This window comes from Oxyura jamaicensis, chromosome 7 (assembly GCF_011077185.1).
Source record: "Oxyura jamaicensis isolate SHBP4307 breed ruddy duck chromosome 7, BPBGC_Ojam_1.0, whole genome shotgun sequence".
Taxonomy (NCBI): domain Eukaryota; kingdom Metazoa; phylum Chordata; class Aves; order Anseriformes; family Anatidae; genus Oxyura; species Oxyura jamaicensis.
The window spans coordinates 11,525,971-11,549,648 of NC_048899.1; the positions used below are offsets into that span (position 1 = coordinate 11,525,971).

General features: G+C 40.0%; 1 long non-coding RNA gene across 2 annotated transcripts in view; it reads left to right on the forward strand.

Moving 5' to 3' along the window:
* The window catches only part of LOC118169678, a 114,048-nt gene that overhangs the window by 88,527 nt on the left and 1,843 nt on the right, over positions 1 to 23,678 (forward strand). For both annotated transcript variants that reach the window (XR_004752228.1, XR_004752227.1), the window contains one exon: positions 21,621 to 21,809. This is a non-coding gene — a long non-coding RNA (uncharacterized LOC118169678). The remainder of the gene's footprint in view (positions 1 to 21,620; positions 21,810 to 23,678) is intronic.

Here is a 23,678-nt window from a genome sequence, read left to right on the forward strand (position 1 = left end):
TCAGCTCAATTATGTAGGAAACTATTGGTCTCTTGGCTTAGAATGAAAGCACAGAGGCTGCCTGGTCAGTTGTGGTCGTAAGCGTTCCCCTGAGCTCTGATGGGAATGGAGAACAGGCTTGTGAATTCTGCCCTCACTTTGTGCAGAAGGTCAATGTATCAGAAAATAGCCAGTCGAGCAGCTAGTTTCAAGAGCTTTCATGCAGTGGTTATGAATCTTATTTTATTGTTGATGCTCCTTTTAAGTTTGACATTAATCTCCTTATTGCATTACGCACACAATGCTATGAATTATTTTTTGATATATAAAGAAGATTAAGAACACTCCCAAACTGTCTACCCACTTCATGAAAGTATTAAGCAATGGATCCAATGTCTAAGACAGCAATCCTCTCCCTTGAATTTCACAAGGGAATAGGGAGTCACATGTAGACTGGTCCAGAGCTCTGCATGAGAAAACAATGGTGTATTTTCTCTTAAAAACAATGAGTCATTGGAACCAAAAGCTTTCAGAACTGTTTGATTCAGAAAATACTGGGAAATTTTTCTGATTTTTAAAGTGTGTCATTTTTTTTAATGTTCAAAATAATGTTTTCCTTTGAAACTTAGGCTAATAATAGAAATAAATGGTAAAAAGGAAAATATCTTGAAATAAATAGTTTAAAATTGAAAAGTATGTGTTTGATTCATTTTCACCCATTTTGTTTTCAATTTTATGAATTCTGATTTCTCTTATTTTTCTAGCCTTTCTCCACTTAGCTGTTCATAGTTGTACAGAATCTGAGACAAATTTCTTTGGAGCAAACATATAAAATGTTATTAACCTCACTGTACTTTGAATGAGGCCTCCTGTAACTGACCACAGTGTAAGAGAGACTACTTAATTACTCGCCTCTTTTGTGGGCTGGTTCAGAGACAGTCCTTGTGTCAGGTATACATCTTACCGTTTGCTGAATGGCTATCATCTTGGAAAAGGGGAGTTCAGAAGGGATCCCTTGGGTTGCTCAGAACACCCAGGACTTCTTAGACGTCCATCTTGGTTAGGAAGGGCTGAGAAGATGCTGTTCTGCTCACCTGCTTTCACTGGATGAATATCTATTTTGTGGGATAAAAGAGGCAATTACTGGTGTAATCTCTGTAATACAGTTGGTCGTCTGAGTATATAAAAAAGGTATTTTTAACTGTCTTGAAACACATACAATTTTATTTTAAAATATGCTTAAAATGAGAAAAAAATGCACCTAATATGTATCAGTCTATATCAGTATTTTTTAAATTCTACTTCCCTGCTTGCTGGTTACAGATTTGCTCCAACTCATATTGCAGTCACAGTAGTGACTGCCACAGTAGTGCAGCCAAGTAGAAATGTACAGGCATAGCCACTTAGGGGGCAGCTGATATTCTGTCTGAAGTGCAACACACCCTTGTGAGCTGCACACCATCAAATTTTGCTGTATGTTTTGCGGTCCGTCTCAGAGCCCATTGCTGCACTTTTTCTACTCTCCTCATGATGTCCATGCCACAAATACCCGGCCAGGCGGGGCCTTGTCTCTGCGAGGCCGTCATAGACCTTTCCCACGCACCAGGGGCTGCCGAACCCCTCACCCAGTTTCCACATGCTTGTGGCGTGGGCTGGCTCTAGCTACGTGCAGAGACTGGGACAAAACTTGCCCAAAGTCCCCCAGACAGCTGAAACCACAGGCTACTTGATTCAATTTTGGCCAACTTTCATTTCAATCTGGATTTCCAAAGAGGGAAAAAAGCAAAGGTGGGGAGAAGGGAAGTGTGCTGGGAGGCAGACGGCCGAGCTCTCTGGCATTAACCCCAGAGGGGTTACTCCATCATGAGAAGGACCATGGCCAAAAATAAACATTCACAGGCCTACGCCTAGCTATGGACTGTGACACCAGTTCAGCCAGACTTGGATTCATCCCTCCCTACTGAGCAGAAAGTCCAGGTTTGACTTAAAATTACCTAAAATTAACTCTCTCTCCAAGTGCTCTGCTGAAATAGGGCCTCTCAACTATTGAATATCTAGAGGTGTTTTATAATTTGTAGTAAAAGTGGTGACAGTTAGAATCTTCATTTATTTCCTTTTTTTTTTTTTTTTTAATAACAACAACAAAAAATACATGCATGATAAAGGTTAAAAAAATTATTTGAATGCTATAATTCTTTCAATTTCACTACAAGTGCATCTGGTTAAGAGCCACCCTCTTGTGCCACTGGTGGCTGAGAGGACCGGATTGTTGCAGTGTGCGAGCTGTTTTGCAGGCATCACAAGAAACCAGAATGATTTAGCAGACTCTTGTAATATCCATCTTCTCATTCACTGACCTTCTCTGGAGAAAATCAGGATTTCTGACTAAATGTTCTCATGTTTGAAAAATCTGGACTAATAGAGTTGTTAGTTACAAAAAAATCCCTGAATGTTGTTACTCTTGTTAAAATATTCATTAAAGAATAGCTTGAGGTTTTTTCTTAATTATACTGTTATTAATCTTTGAACTCATTTTAATGGATGTGGCTTTATTGTTCTCTAACCAGCTGAGCTTATAATTCTATTGCTATATTTGTGGTTGGCCAGGCACAACACATTGTACCACACCAACTTTTACATTATATTTTTCATTCTATTATTAACAGTCTAATGATTTTTTTGTTTGTTTGTTTGTTTTTTGAAGTAAGCAGGAACCCTGTATAACCTGCTGTAGTTGATTCGTGAAGTACAGAGGAGAAATATCATGGGGCAGTAAAGACCTAAGCATGTGCAAAAAGTGGGGTATGAAATTATGAAGTCAAACTGGCATTCCTCACTGACAGCTTTCCAAAACAAAAAGTTAAATCATTATTAAAAATGCAAAGTGGAACGAACAATTTTGTGGTTGGCTTTTGAATGCAGCTGCCTGAAAAATTCATATATGCAGTTTAAAGTAATTACATTAATTATAACACATTTTATTATTACCATGATGACAGTACACATTTTAAAGCAGGCAGAAGATCTGAACCACTTTCTTTTGCTGTTTTTGCTTTAGAGAAAACTGAGGCTAGTGTAGCCGTCCAATTTGCAGCCATGAGGACGAGGCTGGACATCTTCCCCACGAGTGGAAATGCCCCTCACTCCCTTTGTGCCTCTCCCTCTGCTGACCTGGTGGTAGGTGTTCTCAAAATCGCAGTCGCACAGAACCCCCTAGAGGCAGCTTAACAAATTATCACGAGTGGCGATAGGTGCTTAAAAAAATCAGTTGCTTCCAATTGTCGTAACAATTTAACATCCTGTTTTTGTCTTTCCACAACCTCGGCTCTCTCAGTAGTTCCAAAGCTGCATTCCTACATGTTTTTAACAGGATGCAACAGCCATTTCCTTATTTTGTATGGCTATTTTTATTAGATTACAATTACTTTACATTACGATTGATCGAGGGCTAAAACTCAGCTATTCATTTGATGTTCATATAGTCAAAATATTTCTTTGAAGTTAGTTTTTTTTTTTTTTTTATATGGTCTGCTAAATTAATGAACAATTACTGTGGTGCAGAAGAGCACATACGTCTGTGTTCTGGGCGCGCACAGTCTTTACTGCTTTTCATGAATTGGGCTCATATTAGAAAGAGATGGAATAATTTGAAACTGCATAAAAATTTTTGTTTTATTAAAAGGACACGCTTGCTTTAAAGAGTACATCATGCATTGTATGCACACCTCATTTATTACTCTGTGCTTTTCTGCTGCTGTAAAACTGCTGTCAGAAAAGATCATGCTAGCAAAAATATTCTCAGTTTCTGAGTAAAGCTAAATGAAATCAAATATAAAGTTTGTGATACATTAAATCACAAGTATAAATATATTCTTTACAGCCAGCTGTTATCTCTAGACGTGCACATTCTAAAATTGAAACATTTATCCAACATGCTGATTAGCAATTTCAGTTCTGAAAAGCCTGATTACATTTAAGATGCAAAAGATTAAAATGACTAAACAGATAATGTTAATAGTTCATCTTCCTTGATGTTTTTATATGTTTAAAATCACAAAAGTTACACCAGAACTTCTGGCATAGTAAACTCACCAGAAAGAGTATGTATGGCTGTAATGTATCCTACAGCAAGTTGTAATCTCTTACAGCCAGTGTTTGAAAGAAAGCTTCTCGCTGAGAATGCATGTCTGTGCTTCTTTTATGATATTTACACACACACGTCTAATTTAAGCCACAAAACTACATAATAGATGGTTGTACTAAAAATGCCCCAAAAGAAAAATGTCATTATCTTAATTAGTAATAGAACTCTAACTTCTGTGAAAGTTTGTATTTGTTGTTGGTAATTCATTTTTCAACCACTCTTCTGTCCTGTGAATAAAATTAACTAAAAAAAAAAGGTGGTTTTACATTTCATCTAAGATTGAGTTCTGTGATACAGCTCAATTCTTCCATTTTTTATTTTATATTTCTTTTACATCTGAACTTGCAAATGTAGAGGAGAAAATATTACTTGTCTTTTTTTATATGTTGGCAATCAGTGGTTCAAAAGTTCACACAAAACCATATGTCCTAATAATATTTATCTAAATCTAAAATAATATGGATCTGTCAAATAGGATCCCGCATGGTAACAAATGATGGAATGCAGGGGAACCCTTAGATTTAGCCTTTTCTTTTTTGTCCAACAAGCTAATGCAATAAGACCAATAATAAAAGGTTGTGTAGTAGGCCAAAAGTCTGTGACAGATAAAAAAGAAATGTTGGAAACCGATGAAGCTTTTGCACAATTAGATTTTTTGAGGCAGTGCTGTAAGGATTGTCCAGGGCCTGTTCAGTTCTGATTGATGGTAAAATCATAACTACATCATATTAGCTGTAGAGTTCACTGACAGGTTACTGCAGATTAATATTGCTACTGCTGTTCACTTACCATCAAACTGGTGGAAATATGAATTGAGCCGCTCCTATAACAAACCCTGCATATTAAGAGGTAGGGTGCTTTACTGAACAATCTCCACTCTGTCATTAGGGAAGGAGATGCAAACAACATTTATCTCCGAGGTATGTAGATATATAGTAACATACTAATTAGTTTTTCCAAAGGACCTTGACGATGCTGACCAGGTAGCAATCATGCATGCTTAGTGTTGCTTTGAGGTTTAGTTTGTGATTAAAATGATACTTGCAAATGATAATGAACAATATTTTTCTCTGATTTAAATATCTAATCCTGTGCAAATGGCAACAGCATGTGATGGATCCATGCTGGTTCTGGAAGGTGAAATGAGGGATATTTGGGGTCCCAGGCTGATGGAGGTGCTGTACCCCACCAGACCTGGCTGGAGGTGCAGCACTGGGGCGCACAGCACCCGCAGCCGGCACTCGCGACCCATCGCAGCTGGACAGCTGGGGAAGCCTCACTCATCCCAGCAGCAGAGGTGATATCGTGTCTGCCTGCAGTCACAGAGAGCCCTGTGGATGTTATTTCTTTCTTTGTTGATGCTGAGACTTGCTCTGCCAGGGTCTCCTCTCACTAGCATCTCTGGCACTTCCAGGTACCAGCCGATTTTGACCCTCCGCTCCACAAGCCTTGAGAGATGAGCTCCCATTTTCCTTGGAGGAAAGCCCAGCTCTGGCCATCCCCTGCACACCCGGTAGCTGTTCAATTTCTTCCCTTTACTACTGTCAGTGACTGTGACAATTACTCTTGCTTGTCATTCCCAGCTGTGACAAAAGCATACGGACATCGCGTGGTGCTACACATATTTCAGTAAAATCTGCCTAGACCCTCGTATTTCTTTCCTCACAAAACCACAACCTATTAGAATTCCTCTGACTAGGGAAAAACACGTAGTTCCATAACAAGCAGGCAGAGTGGTCCAAAAGCCAAGAAAAGCCTGTTTGATCTGAAAAGAGGTAGCAGTGGAGAGGGATAGCTACTGGGTAATTGCAATGAAAGCAAGCTTCCTGCCACTGGTGTTGGCAACCATGGAAAACAGGAGTGGAGCCTCACTTCTCCTTTGGTCAGCTTGGTGAGCTCCTCCGCCTCAGCTTTTCCATCTGTAAAATGAGAATGATCCTTCCCGAGCATGACAAGAAGTAATTCTTTAGTGCTTTGTGGAACTTGGAACAGGAAGTGCACTACTGAAGTCCGCAGATACACAAAAACAATTCCCCAAGTGTAACAATAGCATTTGTGATTTTAAAAATGTAGGCATGAATCTTTTCTCTAAATCTCAGCTGAGTAAAATGTATTTTTATCAAGGAGACATTTTTTTTTTATGGTAGGTACTCTGTGATTCATGAGTCAACATGCTATACAAATACCAGAAGGCATAAGTGAGTTATAGACATTTCTCCGGAGTGGCACAGCAGTTCTCCATTACCCAATTCAGTTAAAATATCCTATTTATCATGTTATTATTATTTTTTTAATGGATGGATCCTGCAATTTTTAGCTAAGTGAAAAAGCCGTGTGAGGGAACATGATCTTTGGCTGGAAATGAGTTTGTATAAGAATTACAACTTAAGTTATAAAAACAATTCAAGAAAATGATATGTAATAGTCTCACTGTAAATTATGCATCTTCAGTGGCGTTTAATAGCCTTTCATTTCTATCAGTTACTCATTTATTTTACAAGACACTGAGATCCTAATGTGTAGGTACTTTTCAATACTGTTTCTCTTTGATACAAATAACAGTTAAATTAAAGTCTATCATCCTTTTAGAAAAGCTTTGAATGTGTTTGAGGATATAGGTGGTTAGCAAATTTGTGGTAATGTTGTTTATTGAAAAATACCTATCTGACGATCTGAAAAAATGTTTGGCAGATATGTAAAATGTTTCAATGAGAAAAACAAGTTTTGGAACAGAATTGCTATTTCAATACCACCACCGCCACCATCACCCCCCCCAAATTAAAAAAAAAAAAAAAAAACAAAAAAAAAAGCAAAAAAAATAAATCCAGTATGCAGCCGGGAGTTGATGTACCTACCTGTGACCTGGGACACCCAGGTTCAAGTCCTGCCAGGAATTTGAACCTGGGCTTTCCCCATTCAGGTAAGTACCCTGGCAATGAGTCATGTTTAGAACATGCCTCTCTTGCCTCTGTTTTTTTTTTTTTTTTTATTTTTTTTAATGTCAGTATATTTTGGTTGGCGGGGGGAAGATGAGAATTTTTTGGGGACTCTTGAAATTTTCCAGCATGGATTAAACCATTCCTTTGACACACTGCTCTGCAGCACATATTTTTGGAAGTTTTTAGGAGACTGGATAAGCTTTGAGTCACTCAGAAGCTAAATGGATCGCAGGGACAAATTTAGGCATGACATCAATTCAATGACTTCCAAGTTGCTCTAATAACCAGCAGAGTTGGATTTGGCCAGCAGACAGTATTTATGTAAAAAAGCAACATATTTAGTAAGGAGAGGATCAAATGTTCACAGGGGGTGGGAGGGCAGGGGGAGGAGGACATATGGGGGGGAGCTGGAGAGAAGAGAGGGGAAGACAGAAAGGAAAAGGTCATAGCGTGAAAGGGTGCCGTGAATTCCAAAAGTGTCTAATTAGGTTTCTGGCTGTGGAATTTGCCTTTGCCCCAAGCCAAGAAGCCCAGCTGTTTTACAACAGGGCTTTTGCCTCCTAGCAATGACTGCAGACAATGTGTGACCTAAACTGCAAGTGTATTTATAAGGACAACTTCCTTCACTCTTCACAACAGATTCCATAAAATATGTTCAAATGTTATTTAGAAGGTCACATAACTGCTTCGATTTTTTATGTACTTTTCTTGCTTTTGTTGGGCATCTAAACACAATTTTGAAAAGTCCTAAAAAGAGGGGGATGAATTTCATTAAAGGCACTCCTCTGAACTTGTATGCCATTGGACTATTTTTAAAAAGTGTCATTCTTCAAAATGAAATGTTTGATGGAATATTAAATTTGATGAATCATTGCCAGTTTCCATGTTTGTTAGCTTTTATATACCACATTAAAGCATTCATTAATAAAGTGTCACACAACACTGCTTTGATTGAGTCCTAAAAGGTTAATGACTTGATACAGGCTGGTATTCTGAGCTTTACTGTTTGCAGGCGGTTTGTGGTGAATTTGAAGTGCTTTGAAATTGCAACAAAGAGAAATCTTTTATTTTTTCTCTATTTCAAGTCCAGATAGCATTCTCAACCAATCTGGATGCACAAGATGAACTAGACTTATCACCATTAAACTATAATAATTAAACAACAGGAGGTGCAATTGTGAAGAGCAGGGGTTTTGTTTTGCTTTGTTTTTCCTTACATGACATATTCAAATTTAATAGCAAAAACTGACTTTTCAGGGGACGGGGACATAGGATATATCCCAAACTGATGCTGTCTGTCTACACCTAATTTTATCTTTAAGCCGCCTTGGCAATCTTTTTTTGGGGGGGACTGCAGCTATGTTTCCTCCATTTTGAAAGTAATCAGTCAGACCAGAATTGTTCCCTATTTTCAGACATGCCAAATACTTTTGAAATTGTCAGAAGCTTTCAGAAAGTATGACTGCTGTGGACACATCCATGAGATTAGTCTTTGAACTAGCCAGAATGCAGTCTGGAGGCATGGCCACAATTTTGCCCAGAGCCCTCTTGGTAATGGCCAAGCTGTGTAGACCTGGTCAAGTCCAGACATTTCTATCTGCTTAGGAAGTGCTGCATACACGTCACCTGAAAAGTCCACAGCCGAATTGGTAGTATGGGCAGCAAAAAGAAGAGAAATAACATTTCCAAACTCTGTCCTCTTAACTACACAGTGTCCAGATTTTGTGAAATTTGAACTTTCTTGAGATGGAAATAAGCTTCTTGACAAAGTCATGTGTGAAGTTAATTTTTTTAAGATAGTATTGAGGTTCTGCTCTGAGGGGAGTTGTTAGTAAAACAAATGACTCTAACTGTTTTTGTATGGAAGACAAATCAAAGCATTTCCATGAAGTACCAGGGGTGACCTGCTGTAACTTAACCATTTCCTGAGCAAATACAAGCTGTTCTATTGGATAGGGGATAGTTCCCATGTTAGCCATTGTACAGAGAAAAATAAAAGTTCATATAAAAGAGCCCACCAACGGTTATATGGCTGCAATTGTTTCCAAACTGAAACAACTTAGTATCTGTTTATGATTGTCAGTATCATGTTATATTGTTCTTGTAGAATCCATAAAACCTAAAAGTCTGCAGTATTGCCACTAAACATCCAGCGGCGGCAGCCAGGAGATTTCAGAGCAAATGCTTTTAAAAAGAGGCGAGGTAAAAGCAAAAGTTAATAAAAAGTTGACCTTGATTTCGTTTACCATCTTAATCTAATTTTGATGAGGTGCTTCATTTGAGCATTAAAAGACAAAGAGCCAAATGCAAGCTGATGAGATTAAGGTATTTAAGTTTGTGTCCAATAAATGTTTATTTCTTTTATTCATGGATTGGATTTGAGAAAGAAGAAGTAAATCTGAATTCCAACTTTCTCACCGTAGCTCATGTTTCCACAGCTCAGACTGTTATCCTTTCATTTTCTCAGCCATTCAGATGTACATCATGCTATCATATTAACACTACTCAGACAAGGATATTCATTTGCATTTTCATAGTCACTTCCTTTGCATTGTGTATAACAAGTGATGCAGAAAACGAATGGGCAAAGATGTGGTTCTCCACTCAACAAAACTATCCCTTGGAAGAAGCTACAAAACAATTCAATCTCTCGGAAGACAGAGATGTTGTCAGCCAATGCAAATATAAATTATTCTAATTTTCAAGTAATGTCAAAGCTAATGCAATCGTGGTTCAATCAAAAGCATGATTGAAAAACAATGATATTTGAACTTGAAAGAAAGCTGATGGAAAGATAAAATAGAGCAATCATGTGTTGGTAAATCAGAGGTATTGTCAAGTACTCATACTGGCTAATTGCAGTGGTTTCTTCCTGGCTGATTTCAGCAGTTTCAGATTTCTATGTGTGGGGGAGAAATGCCCATTATTTCTAGCAGTGCAAACATTAACACGTTTACAGTAAGATACAGACAATCTGTTCACAAGGAGCACATATATCACATGGGTATCTGCAATCCACAAACCTTTCTGTAGGAGCATGCTGCTGCTGACAACAACGAGAGAGAAAGAGGGAAAGAGAGAAAAAAAGAGCACATCATCTGGTTAATCCTGTCTCAAAGATACTTCAAAGCAAATTATGCAGAGTAGCTCTTATCATCTGCAGCTGCTTAGTAGGAATGCCATGTGAGCAACACAGTTTGTAAGATAATGGGTTTATGTCTAGCAGGAACTCAAACGTGTGATGACTTCATGCAGATTCTGTTAGGAATCATGTTGCTAATATTTTTTCCCATCCCAAACGTGTCATATGAAAACACTGAAAATTGCATATTTGAAGACCATATCAGATGAGACAGGGAATGCAGATGAGAGGGAGCTTTATTTCAAGGACAGATTGCATTAGGAATGATTCCTTTTAGAGTTGTCCTTGCCAGAAGCAAAACTCTTAGCTTCCTTGATTCAGAAATAAGGGGCACATCCTCACATGGGGTAACTGCCATTGTTCCCTTAAAGACAACACTGAGATGGTAATTTATGATTTGCCCCACGTCCTGATGAGTCTGATAGATGAGTTTATATTGCTTGCTCATAAACAAACCCCATTTTTTTCCAGTTCTCAAATTAGGACTCTGTACACTCACAGGCACACAGAAAATGAAAGAGAAAAATAATCACACTTGCTGAGCTTGAAAAACTCAGCACTTCCTCTTTTAAACTAGTTGTTTTGTCTCTCATAATAATTTCATATTTTATTATCCTTGCCTACAGTGGTCTTTTACCATGTCTGTATAAAACTCATTTCTAATGGTCTCAAAGGACATGCTTGGTATTTCCAGAACAAAACAAAATTAAAACATACACCCAGAAACCACACACATGCACACGCATTCCCGAAGTATAACAGTGCTGAAGGCTTGATTCGAAGCCTGTGGAGGTTTCAGTGTGGGATCTGGGCTGTGATGACTGACAGACGGGGCTACCGGCGCTGTGACTGCTGAACAGCAGCTGAGCCTCCCACCCGCACACTGGCTGCTCCAGTCAGCAGCACTGGTGGGGTAATTCGGAGGGATGTTCGGCCTCGGCGGGGATGGTCCTCATCCCTCCTGGGATGGCCTCATCTGGCTGCCATCACTGGTGAGACGCAGACCCCAGGGGGGAAAATATTGCTCAGCACAACAGCATGCTTCAGAAAGAGGAAGACTAAAATGGGCTTGTGGGGGGAGAAAAGCCCTAGATATTTTCTTAACTAATTGTTTGTTTTTATAAGCTTATGGAAAGAGGAGAAATGATTCGACAATGTAAATGGCAAAATATGTGAAATGAGTGGAAGGACTCAACAGTAGGAACTCTGCTGAATTGTTGTGACTGAGTATTATTGTTGTGCGGTAGCAGCACTCAGAGCCCTGACCTGGGCTCGTACTCCCATTCCTGTACCAGGAACAACACAGGCACAAAACACCTACTCCACAGAGCTTCCGATTTTAATTAATCTGTCATATTTCAGTGGTGGTGGTGGTGTACACATACAGCATGCACACGTGCAGCACGTATATGCGCACACACACATGCAGCCTGCACACACGCACATGTCCAGCACAGACACGTCCAGCACACGCACACAGCCAGCATACACCCTGCCTCATTCATGTGTCCTGGCACGCAGATAACAAATTAGCAGGTATATCACTATGTGTTTTCATTTCCTCATACACTATCTTGAGCCATCCTACACGTATTACATATGCTTGGGTCACAGAAGGGTTAGGGACATAACTATTGGATCCCAAGGGACAGATGGAGCAGAGCCAGAATAATCTCTGAATCCAGCTCTTTACTGTTACCCTCTGATCATGAAAAGCTCAGTGAGCTTGGAACAGACACTTTCATCCAGCAGCTGTTTGCACATCAGAGGCAAAATGTCTACATCAAGTCTGAGAGAACAATTTTTCATGTGGCTCAAAGCAGGTATGGAACTAGAGTCCTTGTTCTGTCTGGGCAGCAGCCCCAGAAGAGCAGCTCAAGTTTTCTGCGCAGGCTGCTGGAAGTGTGGGGCTACAGAGCTCCTCCAGGGCACGATTGTCTTCTTCCCTCCTTTTCTCATGTGTTTGTGCAGGTCTCAGCACAAAGGAAGTCCCATCAGAGCAGAGCACTAGAATTATATAAATGCTTAGTGCTGTTACTATAAATAGTGGTGTATATCCTTATATACTCCTGCCCCTCCCCGTGGGAGTTCTGGCCATAAACTCAGGCGGTCTGAACTCAGAAGTGTAGCCGTGGAATTGCACCCTATGCATTTGCTCTTTCTGACATAAGAGCTGTATTCTCTCCCACGGGCTGGTGTCTTCCTTTTTTCTCTGTAGGAAACTCAAAGTGCTTCTGTTTTACAGATCTCTTTCAGGCATGATTAAATTGGCGTCAAAGGAATGGGATTTAACTGAAAGAGCACCAAGTGGTACTTTTTAACCATGCCCAGGAATCCACGCTTTGTAAATAACAACTGGTGAGCCCATCACTGTGCTCGGCCAGAACTTCACCAGATGAACTTCGAGCTAAAAGCACGCCTTTATCACACTGTGTTTAAAGGACAGAAGGCGTGCCTTTTAGAAAGAATACCTTTTTCCTTTCCCCCAGTCTGCTTCTTTTCCATAATTGGCCCTCATAAGTAGCTGTGTGAACTTAGTGACAAGGCATGAGAATCAGTTACACTGCCCTATAACACCCACTTATTTATCTTCACTCTTTTTCTACACAGCATTTTTTTTCCCTCTCTTTCTTTAATTTAATACATTCTAAGGACTTTCATATCAATCCTGAGTAATTCAGGGTGCAAACCCCAAGGAGCACTTTCTGCATCAGATGCAGATTCTGTCTGAGGGAGGGAATCTCTTTTGGAAAGATGCAGCCTTGATTTAAAGACTTCAAATGATCTACCACATCCTGCGGTAGGTTGTTCCAATGATTAATGGCCCATGCTGGAGAAAGTACTGCAGCTTCGAACCACTGGATCTTACTGTGCCTTTTTCTGTTCGACTAAATAGCCATTTGTTATCAGAAATCTCTCTTCCTTATGTAGATACCTGCAGACTTTGATTAAGTCACCTTTTAACTGTTGGATAACCTTAAAAGATTAAGGCATGTTTTCCTGATTTGTTTTCTTTGAATACTTTCTTTTAAAAAAACTTTTCTTAGCTTCATAATATACATCAAGAACTGACCCAATATCCCTACTAACACTAAATGCTCCGATGCTGCATTTTAGCTCAGACTTTTGCCATCTTTGGTACGCCTATGCCTGCCTTGTACCACACCAGTGCTGACCTGACATTGCTCACCGGAGTTCCCAGCTCGACCTCAGCCCTGCCTCAGCCCTATTGACTTGTCTGGGATCCGCGGACTTCTGGCTGGCAGTGGTTGCTGCCCCTGGACCTGCTCTGCTCTGCTTGTCTGGGTGCTGTGTCCCTGCCCCTGCATCGCTGCCACCCTCAGCTACGGAACGGGAGGGCTGGTGTCTGCTGGACCTCAATAGGGGAAGGTGCTTTTAAGTTGCCAGATACTTAGTATTGGCTGTTTGCTGATTTTAGTCCATTTAGTGTGTTCTTGTTGCTTTATCAATGGAACTTGCCATTTCACCCCCAAAAAACTAAGATCAGATTTGCTTGACAAGACCTGGTTCCCTGGAAGTGTGCAGGGAAGAATGCTCTATCACCGTCATTTCATTATTTACTGCTTGCCTCCAATATTAAGCTTCCAAGACATGGATGACGGCTCTATTCAGATTAATAGGCTGAATGCCTATTAGTCATCACGTTTACCATTTTAAAACATTTGCATGACCTTAGCCTCTTTTACTGTCCTCTTAGACTCTTCCAGCTTTTCAAAAAGTCAGTGTGTGTAGATCAGAGTGTTCCCTGGCAAGCTGCTTTCATACTCCTGAGAAAAAGTTGGCCAGGGCAGTCTATTTGCTGCCGGGTAATATTTCTCTGCTGGCGGATGGGACAAGAAGAGGCTCCACAGCCACTGTGGGATCTATGAGCACTCACATACTCAGCAGCACTGGAGGGAGAAGGACTTTAAAAGGAGTTAAAATATTTGCAGGAAGATTAAAAGATCAGATTTTCCATTATTCTGCTCTGCAACCAGGACAGAGGAGTAGCCCTGGCTGTAAGTCCTCCCAGTATTATGTACATTAAATACCGCCTCCATTGAACTTGTCTAATTTATACCTTGCTTCATCATCCTGGCCCAAGCCTCATCTAGAATTACCATCCAAGCCCTTTTGCTGAGAAGCTGGAAGCTGCCGCCGGCCCAGGAGCGGGCACCAGGAGACCAGGAGCTGCCATCCCACCGCTGGGGCAGGCACAAAGCAGCCTTAGTGCTAGCAGCAGCACCTCGCTGCTCTGAAAGCTCCTTGGTTCTCACAGCTGAGCAGGCCATGCCCCAGAGCTGCAAAGTCTGTGTCTTGCAGAAACATTTTAGTTTGTATTCTAGTGCAAAAGCTGGAGAACGAACCTGACTTTTTTTTTTTTTTTTTTTTTTTTCCTTAACAAAGGAAAGCACAGTAAAGCTGTCCCCAGAGTGAGCAATTACTGGTGAAAGAGCAATTGTGTTATGAGCTACCAGACATGGGTAAGTGGTCAAAATAATCCAGATGAGTCTCAAAAAAAAAAAAAAAAAAGGCTGAGATATAATTGAAGTCACCCATAGTGATACATGGGCAAAACATTTTAAGTTTTACTTTGTTTTATTCGGGAATACTTTCTGGAAAGATAAATGTAGAATTTTCATAATATTTTAGATAAACTGTACCAATGAGCCATCTGCCATTATTGAAGTACACTATGACAAGCTAAAGGTACCCTTTTCAATCTGTAACCTAAATTTCATATCTCTGTACAATTCTTCTTGCACTTCACTCATCGTTTTCCCCTGCGGAACTTAGTATTTGCATCAGCTTATTGGACTGTGCCAGTGAGAAAACAAAGGCAAACAAGAGAACATTCCTAATAACTCCTGTCTTAGAACAAGATCCTAGCAGTGCACTGCAGTAAAGACCCTCCCACGGTGGGAGTTTGTGCTTCTGCTAGGATATAGCACTTGCTGTGTCTGGGTTAAAGCAGGGCCCCATTGAAGTCAATGGGAGGTTTGTGCTAGAATGTATCTTGTGTGCTCACTTGGGCAAATGTCCACCTCGGGCTACAGCAGAAACAGAATCACCACATTTGTTTTCGCTTCTGACCTGCTGAAAGTAGGATTATATTACTTGTATATTTCATTCTGATTATTTTTCCCCTGATTTAAACAAAGATACTACTGTGTTATAATCTGATACCAAGCACTGTGCAAGAGCTGGGGAAGTCAATTATAACTGAAATTGCAGACTTCGCTTACTGTTGCCTTGCCTTTAACTCAATGTTTTTCTTCATAGGCAATCGAGATATAATTTCACGTCTTCAGCTTGTACTTCTGCATCTCATGACACAAGCAGTATCACTGCTGACTTTGAATTCCCATATTGTTCTCATGTCGTGCTACTTCCTTCGTGTTATTTAACTCCATTTTTCTCCTGCATAAATACATTGCATGGGAAAAATGAACATCATTTCTAATAGGTTGTCAAACAAGCGTAGCAGAACTGAGCGTGCTGAGACTTTGCAAACCAACCTTGCAAAATGTTTTTGTTATTGTTTTGCTCAGATAATCCAAGGACCCAGAAAGACTCTTCCAGTGACTGGCTAAATCTGATTTTTGTTTGTGACCAGCATGAATGCTGACCTTTGCCTTCTTGGCTGATCTTTGCATCTCCGAGAAGGTTCACGGAGAGGTCAGCGCGGCACTGACTTCCTCTGTGCGCGCGTGTGCAGGGACACCCCTCTGCCACCGAGCCATCAAAGGGCTGGCCTTGCCCACTGACAGCTTCAGGTTCATTTTTGTGGAAATCTGGACCCACTTATACCAACAGCAACAAAAGTCTGGCAGGTGAAAGGGCACATCCTTTTTTATTTACCCAGCACCCTTGCTGGCCTTCATTGGCAATCGCTCCCTTCTTAGCATGAAAGTTTTGTCTCAGCTCCGATACATCCTTAACTCAAGGGACTGGCGCTACACATCATGCCTGATTTTGTAAAAATGTGACTAGAGACAACTACAGAAGAAACAGCTAACCTGTTTCCTTTTCCTTAAATACACTCATATTAAAGAGGATGAGTTCTTTCCTTAGATTCTCTTGGTGTAGGTGCATAAGGAAATAAAAATGATTTCTTGTGCGTTCTTCGGCTGATTCCTTTCACAGATAAGCTCAGTGCTGCTTGTCACCGCAAAAGAGGGCTATGAATCTCGCGAAAGCCACACTGCTGACACCGTTGACTACGCAGGCATCCGATTCCCCATCAGACAGCAGAAAGCAGCACCGTTAGAGGGCTTTAAATCTCTGCTCAGGAACTGTATCTATTTACAAACAGCAAGAATAGCCCCGAAATTGTGAAAAATGCACTTGAGTCATATTTAGAATGATTGGATGTGGGGGATATAACAATACTTTTCAAGACTGTAAGCACTGCGTATATTCATATCTTGTGCTATTTATCTTGCAGATATACAGCACTGGAAGTTGCTGGCTGCAAGCTGGTGAGCTTGTAGCAGGGAGAAGGAAAGATCTCTCCGTTTGTCACTGGCCGTATATCACCACAGCTGTGTCCTTTGATTACACAGAGGGCTCCTCCAGCCATTAATAATAGGAAATACTTTTTGTCTGGTGAATGCATCTCGGTGCCGTCCTCTAACACCTAGGCTTTTCAGCGAGGTAGAAAAGGTAAATTAAAGATGGAGCTTGTTCATTTTACATTTACACTTGATGCGTAAACAAGGATAACCTTTGTTTGCCTCAGAAAAGAAAATATGCCATTCTTTTTCCTACCATCACAGTGAGTGCTTCTTACAGAAACAATATAGCACTGCCAATTACAACTTGCCGAGGAAGTGACACTAATGAATCACAATAATGCTGCCACAGCATCGTGGAGAGTACTGTGACGCCAGCCTTCCAGATTAATTGCATCACGTATAATAGCACAGCCACATCTGCTGGCCAGGTGTGTCAGTGTAAAAGATTTTCCCAGAAAAGCAGAGCTTAGAGGAAATCGATATATAGGCTGAATGAAGCCATTGGTATGAATGCTGCCTTGCCAAAATTAGATCGCTATCTGGAATTGTCACAAGTAATTGATGTTAAGATTGGAAAAGTCTAAAATGGTGTAAATCGTTTAGCACCAGAGAGCACTACTAAAGGCGTTACAAGCTTGATCTGCAAAATGAATCAAAATTAATGCTAAGCTTGTGTGGCATGCTGTCGCTCTTGCCTCTTGCAGCACAGTGCACCTGAGCTGCTCCGGAGAGGTGCCTGCAGTCAGTGGGGCGTGGAGGCTCTCTGGATCTGGCCTACCTTGGTCCTCCCTCATAGCATCTTTGGCACAATAGGACCATTCGTCTTAACACCGGTTTTAGCCATGTGTCAAAATAAGGTTTGCGATGGTTTCCTTTAACCATCCCAATTTTATATTTAAAACTGATTTATGAGGAACTTAGGGTAGCAAGAGAAAAGAAGAAAAAAGAAACCCCAAGCCCTTCCAATGCAAAGCCTGCTCTTGCTGAACACTGTTTCAAGTCCCCTGCTCTTCTGTTGCCAGAAGCAGCCATCTCATCAATAAGGCAGTAAGGCCACAGCTAGATTTGTGCCGGAGGAAAGGATTCTGCAAAATGCAGTTGTTTTGGAGAAATTCCAAATATCACACAGAAAGGTATCAATCCTGTCCTGCATTTATCCCAAAGCAGTGCCCTCTATTTATATTTTGGTAGAACCCACAGTTCCTTCATTGATGGTCTTGTGACTACGATATGTTCCTCTTAAATCTGCGCTGACAACTTACTTAGGTCACGGAGTCAGAGTTTAATTTCCTCAAGTTAGATTTATTCCCTCAAGCTGTAAAGAAATAAGAAAGCGCATGCTTGTTGCTGACTCAAACACAGAGCTGAAAACCTCCAAGGCAGAGGCTTTGGCTCGCATACTGCTCCTCTTTTTTTCAGCTTCAGGTCCCTGCTTCACCAGTTGAGGATTTGGAAGCTGAGCCAAGCATGGGGCACACTGTGGCCTCGGCGGCAGACCTGTGCACGCCTTGCTGCCTCCCTGGGCTGTGCGGATGGCATGCTGCGTGGCTCCTGTCTGCAGCACATCACCCTACAGACCGCAGCAACCCTCGGCAAGGCACGGCCTGACTTATGTGAATAACGTAATGTACCGTAAAGTGTTCTATTTTTATACAGTGCTGTTCTTCCACAGGCACATAACCTAGCTATCTGTATGAAAATGTCAGCTATCTGTATGAATACTCAAACAAGAATTAATTAGATGTTATTGATTAAATAAATTTCACAGAGAGAACATATCGGTCAGTGGAATGTACTTTCCTAGAAATACAGAAGACTATACAAAACTTACTTTTAGCTATTTTTATAGTCTTCCTGCCCCAAATACACTTATTATATTGGTCACTGAATTTAAATGATGAATTTCTCTGCTTTTAAAGCAAAGAGAAAAAGATCACTAAATTTCTTATCAGGAGATAGTGATAGACTTCTCAAAAAATGCACAGCATCTTGGAAGTTTGGTTTCGTATCACCATTTATATTCCTGAGAAATAGACATGTCTCACATTCTGTAGCAGTGTTTTGTGACATTTGGATTTACAATGTTCAAGTTTAAGTCTCTAGCCCTTTGCAGTCTGTCAAAAACAGCTTCTCTGTCCATTTATTTTTGTCTTCTGTGCTCAGTCTGAATATCTTTTGTAAATTTATACTTGACAACCCTCGTATTTCAGCAGCTGGCTTTGTTTCACAATCTACCTTGCTTGCTCTGTTGCATTAGCTGGAACAACAAATTTAATCCATGATGTCAATAGTAAATTATAGCGGAGATGTAATATATGCCTGACATCACTAAGGTCAAGGCCATGGTGAAAATATTGCAAATAATAGATCCAAAGGGTCTTCTCATAGTGGTAGTTGCTTGCTGCTCATTTAATGTTACAAGAAACAGATTAGTGCCGCATACTGCATTATGTTAGCCTTTTAGTTACAGCTGGCGTAAACCTCCAGCTAATGTAAGAGTGCTCCCACAACATGAAAAGAGGTTCCAAAGAAGTTTGCTATGTCATTATATTTCATATTTTCTAACTGATAAATAATTAAAACAAGAATTACTTTACTAAAAAGATTCATTTAGAGCATACATTTTCCATTACCCTAACTGTTTGGAGGGGTTGGGGGAAACGTTTATTGCATACCTTACCCAAACTACCTTGCCATTAAAGTATCTAAATTACCTCAGTGAATTCTAAGCACAGAAGTGGTTGATGAATTGCTTTTTGCATAAATGCACTTTCCCTTTGCTAGAACCTAATTTTGTGTATAAATACACACACACACACACATGCACACACAAAATAAAGCAGCTACTGAACTCTCTCAAGAAGAAAAATTGAAGCCTGGAATTTTCTCTGTGTAATGAAGTTTTTCTAAACGTTGCTTGTATTATAAGCATCCTTGGACTCTCTGAGGACAAGCCAAAAATGGGTTCTTCTACAATGGCGAAAGAGCAGTTAATGAATCATTTTCTCCTGTGTGAAAGTGCTCATTCCTGTTAATTTAACCATTTTTACAGCCACAGCTTTTTTAATATCAAAATTTGTTTTCAGTTTAAAAGCCCATTTATTGCCAAATGGAAAACAAACAAACAAACAAACAAACAAACAAACACACCACACCAAACCAAACCAAGAAAAAAAAACAAACACCACCATTATTTGTTTTTATCTGGCATAAGGAACATCAACAACCCAGGATTTTCTATCTGCAATTCATTCCTTTAACTTGGCTCTGATGCATTTTCATACCTTAACAAGAAGGGAGGGGCCAAGTTAAAAAAGCTGCAGAATTTACTGGAGTGTGGCTACAACAGCAGGTTTTCCATGTGCCCTGGCTAGAGGCATGCCGTTTGATAGGTTTGCCTCTCAGCAGAGCTGATTTGCTTTTGCCTCTGTGTTGCTAATGCTGAATGGTGGAAGGCTTGGGCATGTTCTTCCTCAGGAAGGCGTGCAGCCCTGTCAGGTGCAGGAACATGTTTGACCCTCCTCAATAAGTCTTAACTACAAATCCCTGTTTTGGGAATAAAGGCATTAACCACCTCTGCAGGAGCCTTGATCACTGTGTATTGCCTATGTTCTTTACAGCTTCATTCAAATCCATGCCGGACTAAAGTGACCAAAAGTTAGTTGTCACTGCAACCAGTGCTCTACATGCGATGAGTCGATGGGTTTGGTTCCATTCCTGTTGGCTGTGCATCCGCACTGCTTGTCGCCCATTGTGATACATTTTGTTGATGCCTCTGTTGGTCAAAGCAGCAAAGCAGCAAAGAAATGAAATGACAGACCAGATGATAATCATTTCTTGGGGTTGTGTGGCAAGGTTGAGTGAGGCATAGTGGCAGCAGGGAATTACTTGAAATTTAACCTCTGAGCTGTTTCTTTCTTTCTTTTTTTTTTTTTTTTTTTCCTTTGGGAGGGCAGTTTTCATTACTGATAATCTGGTGATCAGCTTCCTGGAAGGTATTGCTTTAAGGATGTAAATATTAAGAGGAACCCCAAACACTGAAGTTCCTGTAATATTCTCTTATATGCAAACAAAAACTAGAAAGGGAATCGGTTGCTCTTGGAACCAATCAGCAGTCTCAGTATGGGCTGCTTTGATAGCTATTTAATCTCACCCATAAAAGAAGTTTAAATAATGCTGTTATATGCCGATGCTCTTAGCACTTGCTTTGGTGCATGATGTATGGCCAGTGTCTGCTCCAAGAATCAACAAATGTGCATTATTCCATTAGCAATTTTCTGTTTTCTACAAAGCTTTACAATTTATTAGTGTTATTTATGTTAATGTACTACTGCCTTATTTTACATATTTATAATATCTTCTTTCCTCTACCATGAAAAGCAATGAAAGGTTTAAGTATTGCAGCTCGGTTCAGCTTACATAACATTCACTAATATTCTTTCCAAAAACACTGTCCGAAGAGAGTTCTTTCTGAGCCTGGAACTGCTGTTTTAGCTTACTGAAACTCTTACTGACATCAAAACAAGACTGAGGATTTTCCAGTCCTCTGCACCTTCTTCCCTGCTGTTTTTCAGAAAGGATGAGAAACTCCAGCTGCATGAGTAGAGATGACCTTTTTCCAGTAAAATCTGGGAAAAGCGTAGGAAGAGGAAGAACATCAACAAAAGGTTTCTTGCCTTGAAGATGTGGATAAGAATGTTTCAGTAGGAGAAGAAACTCATTGGAAGCAATGTGGTAGAGTCCTGCAGGGTTTCTAAATGCTTATTTATTCAGCAAAAATGTAGCTGATATCACTGGTTATTCATCAACTCAATCCTGAACCTGTGTTATGCAACAAGATATACAACTTAGACAAAACTATTTGCTTCTGACTGAATGTTTTTCCTTGATTGCCGTAGCATATGGACCTCAAGGCCAATGACAAATTCTGAACATTGTCAATGTTAAGGCTGTCTGATAGATTTCCTAAATATGTCACATTTCCTAAATATATCATTTCAAGGTGTCTCCATTACATCCACCACATTAGCTCTGTCTGTACAAGTAATTTACCTCAACGGTGTCACTCTGGGCAGATGCAAGCAAAGGTAACTTTTTTTTTTTTTTTTTTAAACTATATATTTATATATAAAAATATATATTATTTTGGGTGTTGACTGCATTAGGTCAATACTGGAGCATGGTTAGTTTCATCTCTGCCCAGCATCACAATTCAAGAGCATGTGTGTGAGGTGATGAGAGACAGTTTAATATTTCAGGATGCAAATTGTTTGTTGGTTCCCCATATATAACTTCACTTTATATTTTTAGCAATGCTTATGTACCCTAACCAAAACTAATCAATGTTTTTGGATAGATTCTACTCATTTAACTAAATGTCACCTCAGCACAGGCTGAAGCTCATTAGTATCTAATGTCCATTAGGTGGCCTGTTTGTAGAGTGGTATCAGGGCTGACGTATCTCCGGATATTTTACTATTGAATTTTCAGACATTTCTAGTTGCACAAATGCTCTTGTGGGTGGACATGTCCCTGAAAACAATGACGGAGAAAGAATATATTTTATTAAATATGTTAATACACTGTTTTGGACACAAATCTGCTTTACCTGTAGAACAGTTTCAAATGCCTTTTGATTAGCCGCAGACCATACCTGACTTCCCCTGTTCTGCCCCTACAATGTGACTCAGCTTAAGCCACATCAGTTCCTAAATCCCTGTGTGAAACAGTGATGAAGTATGCCATACATATGAGAACCCCTTATGAACTAGAAATTGCATCAACGCTGACAACTCTCTTTGTACAGGCCACCTTACACACACAATGAGTTTCAGGCTCTGCTGAGGGTCATTGATTCACCTCAGTGACAGAGAGCTGTGCCTTTTTTTTTCAATGCCCCAAATATTCCCAGTTCCAGAAAGCACCTGTGGACCCTCGTTCAATGGCATCCAACACATTTTCACTTATTTGTCTTTTCAATGGATTTCGTTATTACTCTTGACATTTCTGAAAGTATTTCTCAGATAGAGAAAAATCCTGTTCTCTCCAAGGACGTTTCCAAGGCTTTGGATTATTTAGGACTCAATTGATCATGAGTAATATTTATGTAAAGGTAAATTTCTCTATATAAAAAAAATTAAGAAGGCTAGAGCTTGCAAATGGCACCTAAGCTTCAGTTAACATCAATTGCCAAATTACCTTTTATTTTTTCCTGAATGCTCTGAAAGGAAAAACTTCACCTCAAAAATAACAGTTCAGAATCACCCATCTTATGCTACCTAACAATAAAAAGCCTACCATTATGCTGAAACACCCATAATGTTCATGATTCTCCTTTGAATATCAGAAGCCTCTTAAGAGTCCTGATGGGATGTCATACCTGGCCAGGGTTGATGGGATGACAGGGTTTCTTTGATCAGGTAAAATCTGATCTACAACAGTAGAGCAAAATGTTCACCTTTTCAGAACAAAAATAATGTCTATGCTGTTGTAATAATGCCACTACCTATAAAACCTCTGCCACTTTAACTAAATGGGAGCATCTATACTGATTTCAGATGGGTTTGGGATCTCATCTATAAGGTCATAGTTGAGATTATTTTAGTTATCCTCCTGGAATGAAATACTTTCATAAACTGGCTTAAAAATCACGTTAATAGATCCCATGCAAAAGTTGTTGCTTAATTTCACTTTCAAACAAAAGCTGAGTATTTAATTCCTTTTTGAAGAACTGGCTATAAAATGAAGTTTTCTAAGCTGTGACTGTTGGTGGCAACAATGCTACTCAGAAGCTAGGCACTATTTTGTTCCAAAGGACTTGTGGGTTCCTTCCATTAGAGTCCATCCTCAGAGGTTTTCCTCTGCAAACAAGCTATCCCCACCAGGAAGGCTTCTTTTTCAGAAATACTTTCTGAAAAGAAGGCTTTTGTGGTGGGAAATGCCCAGATGCCCACCAT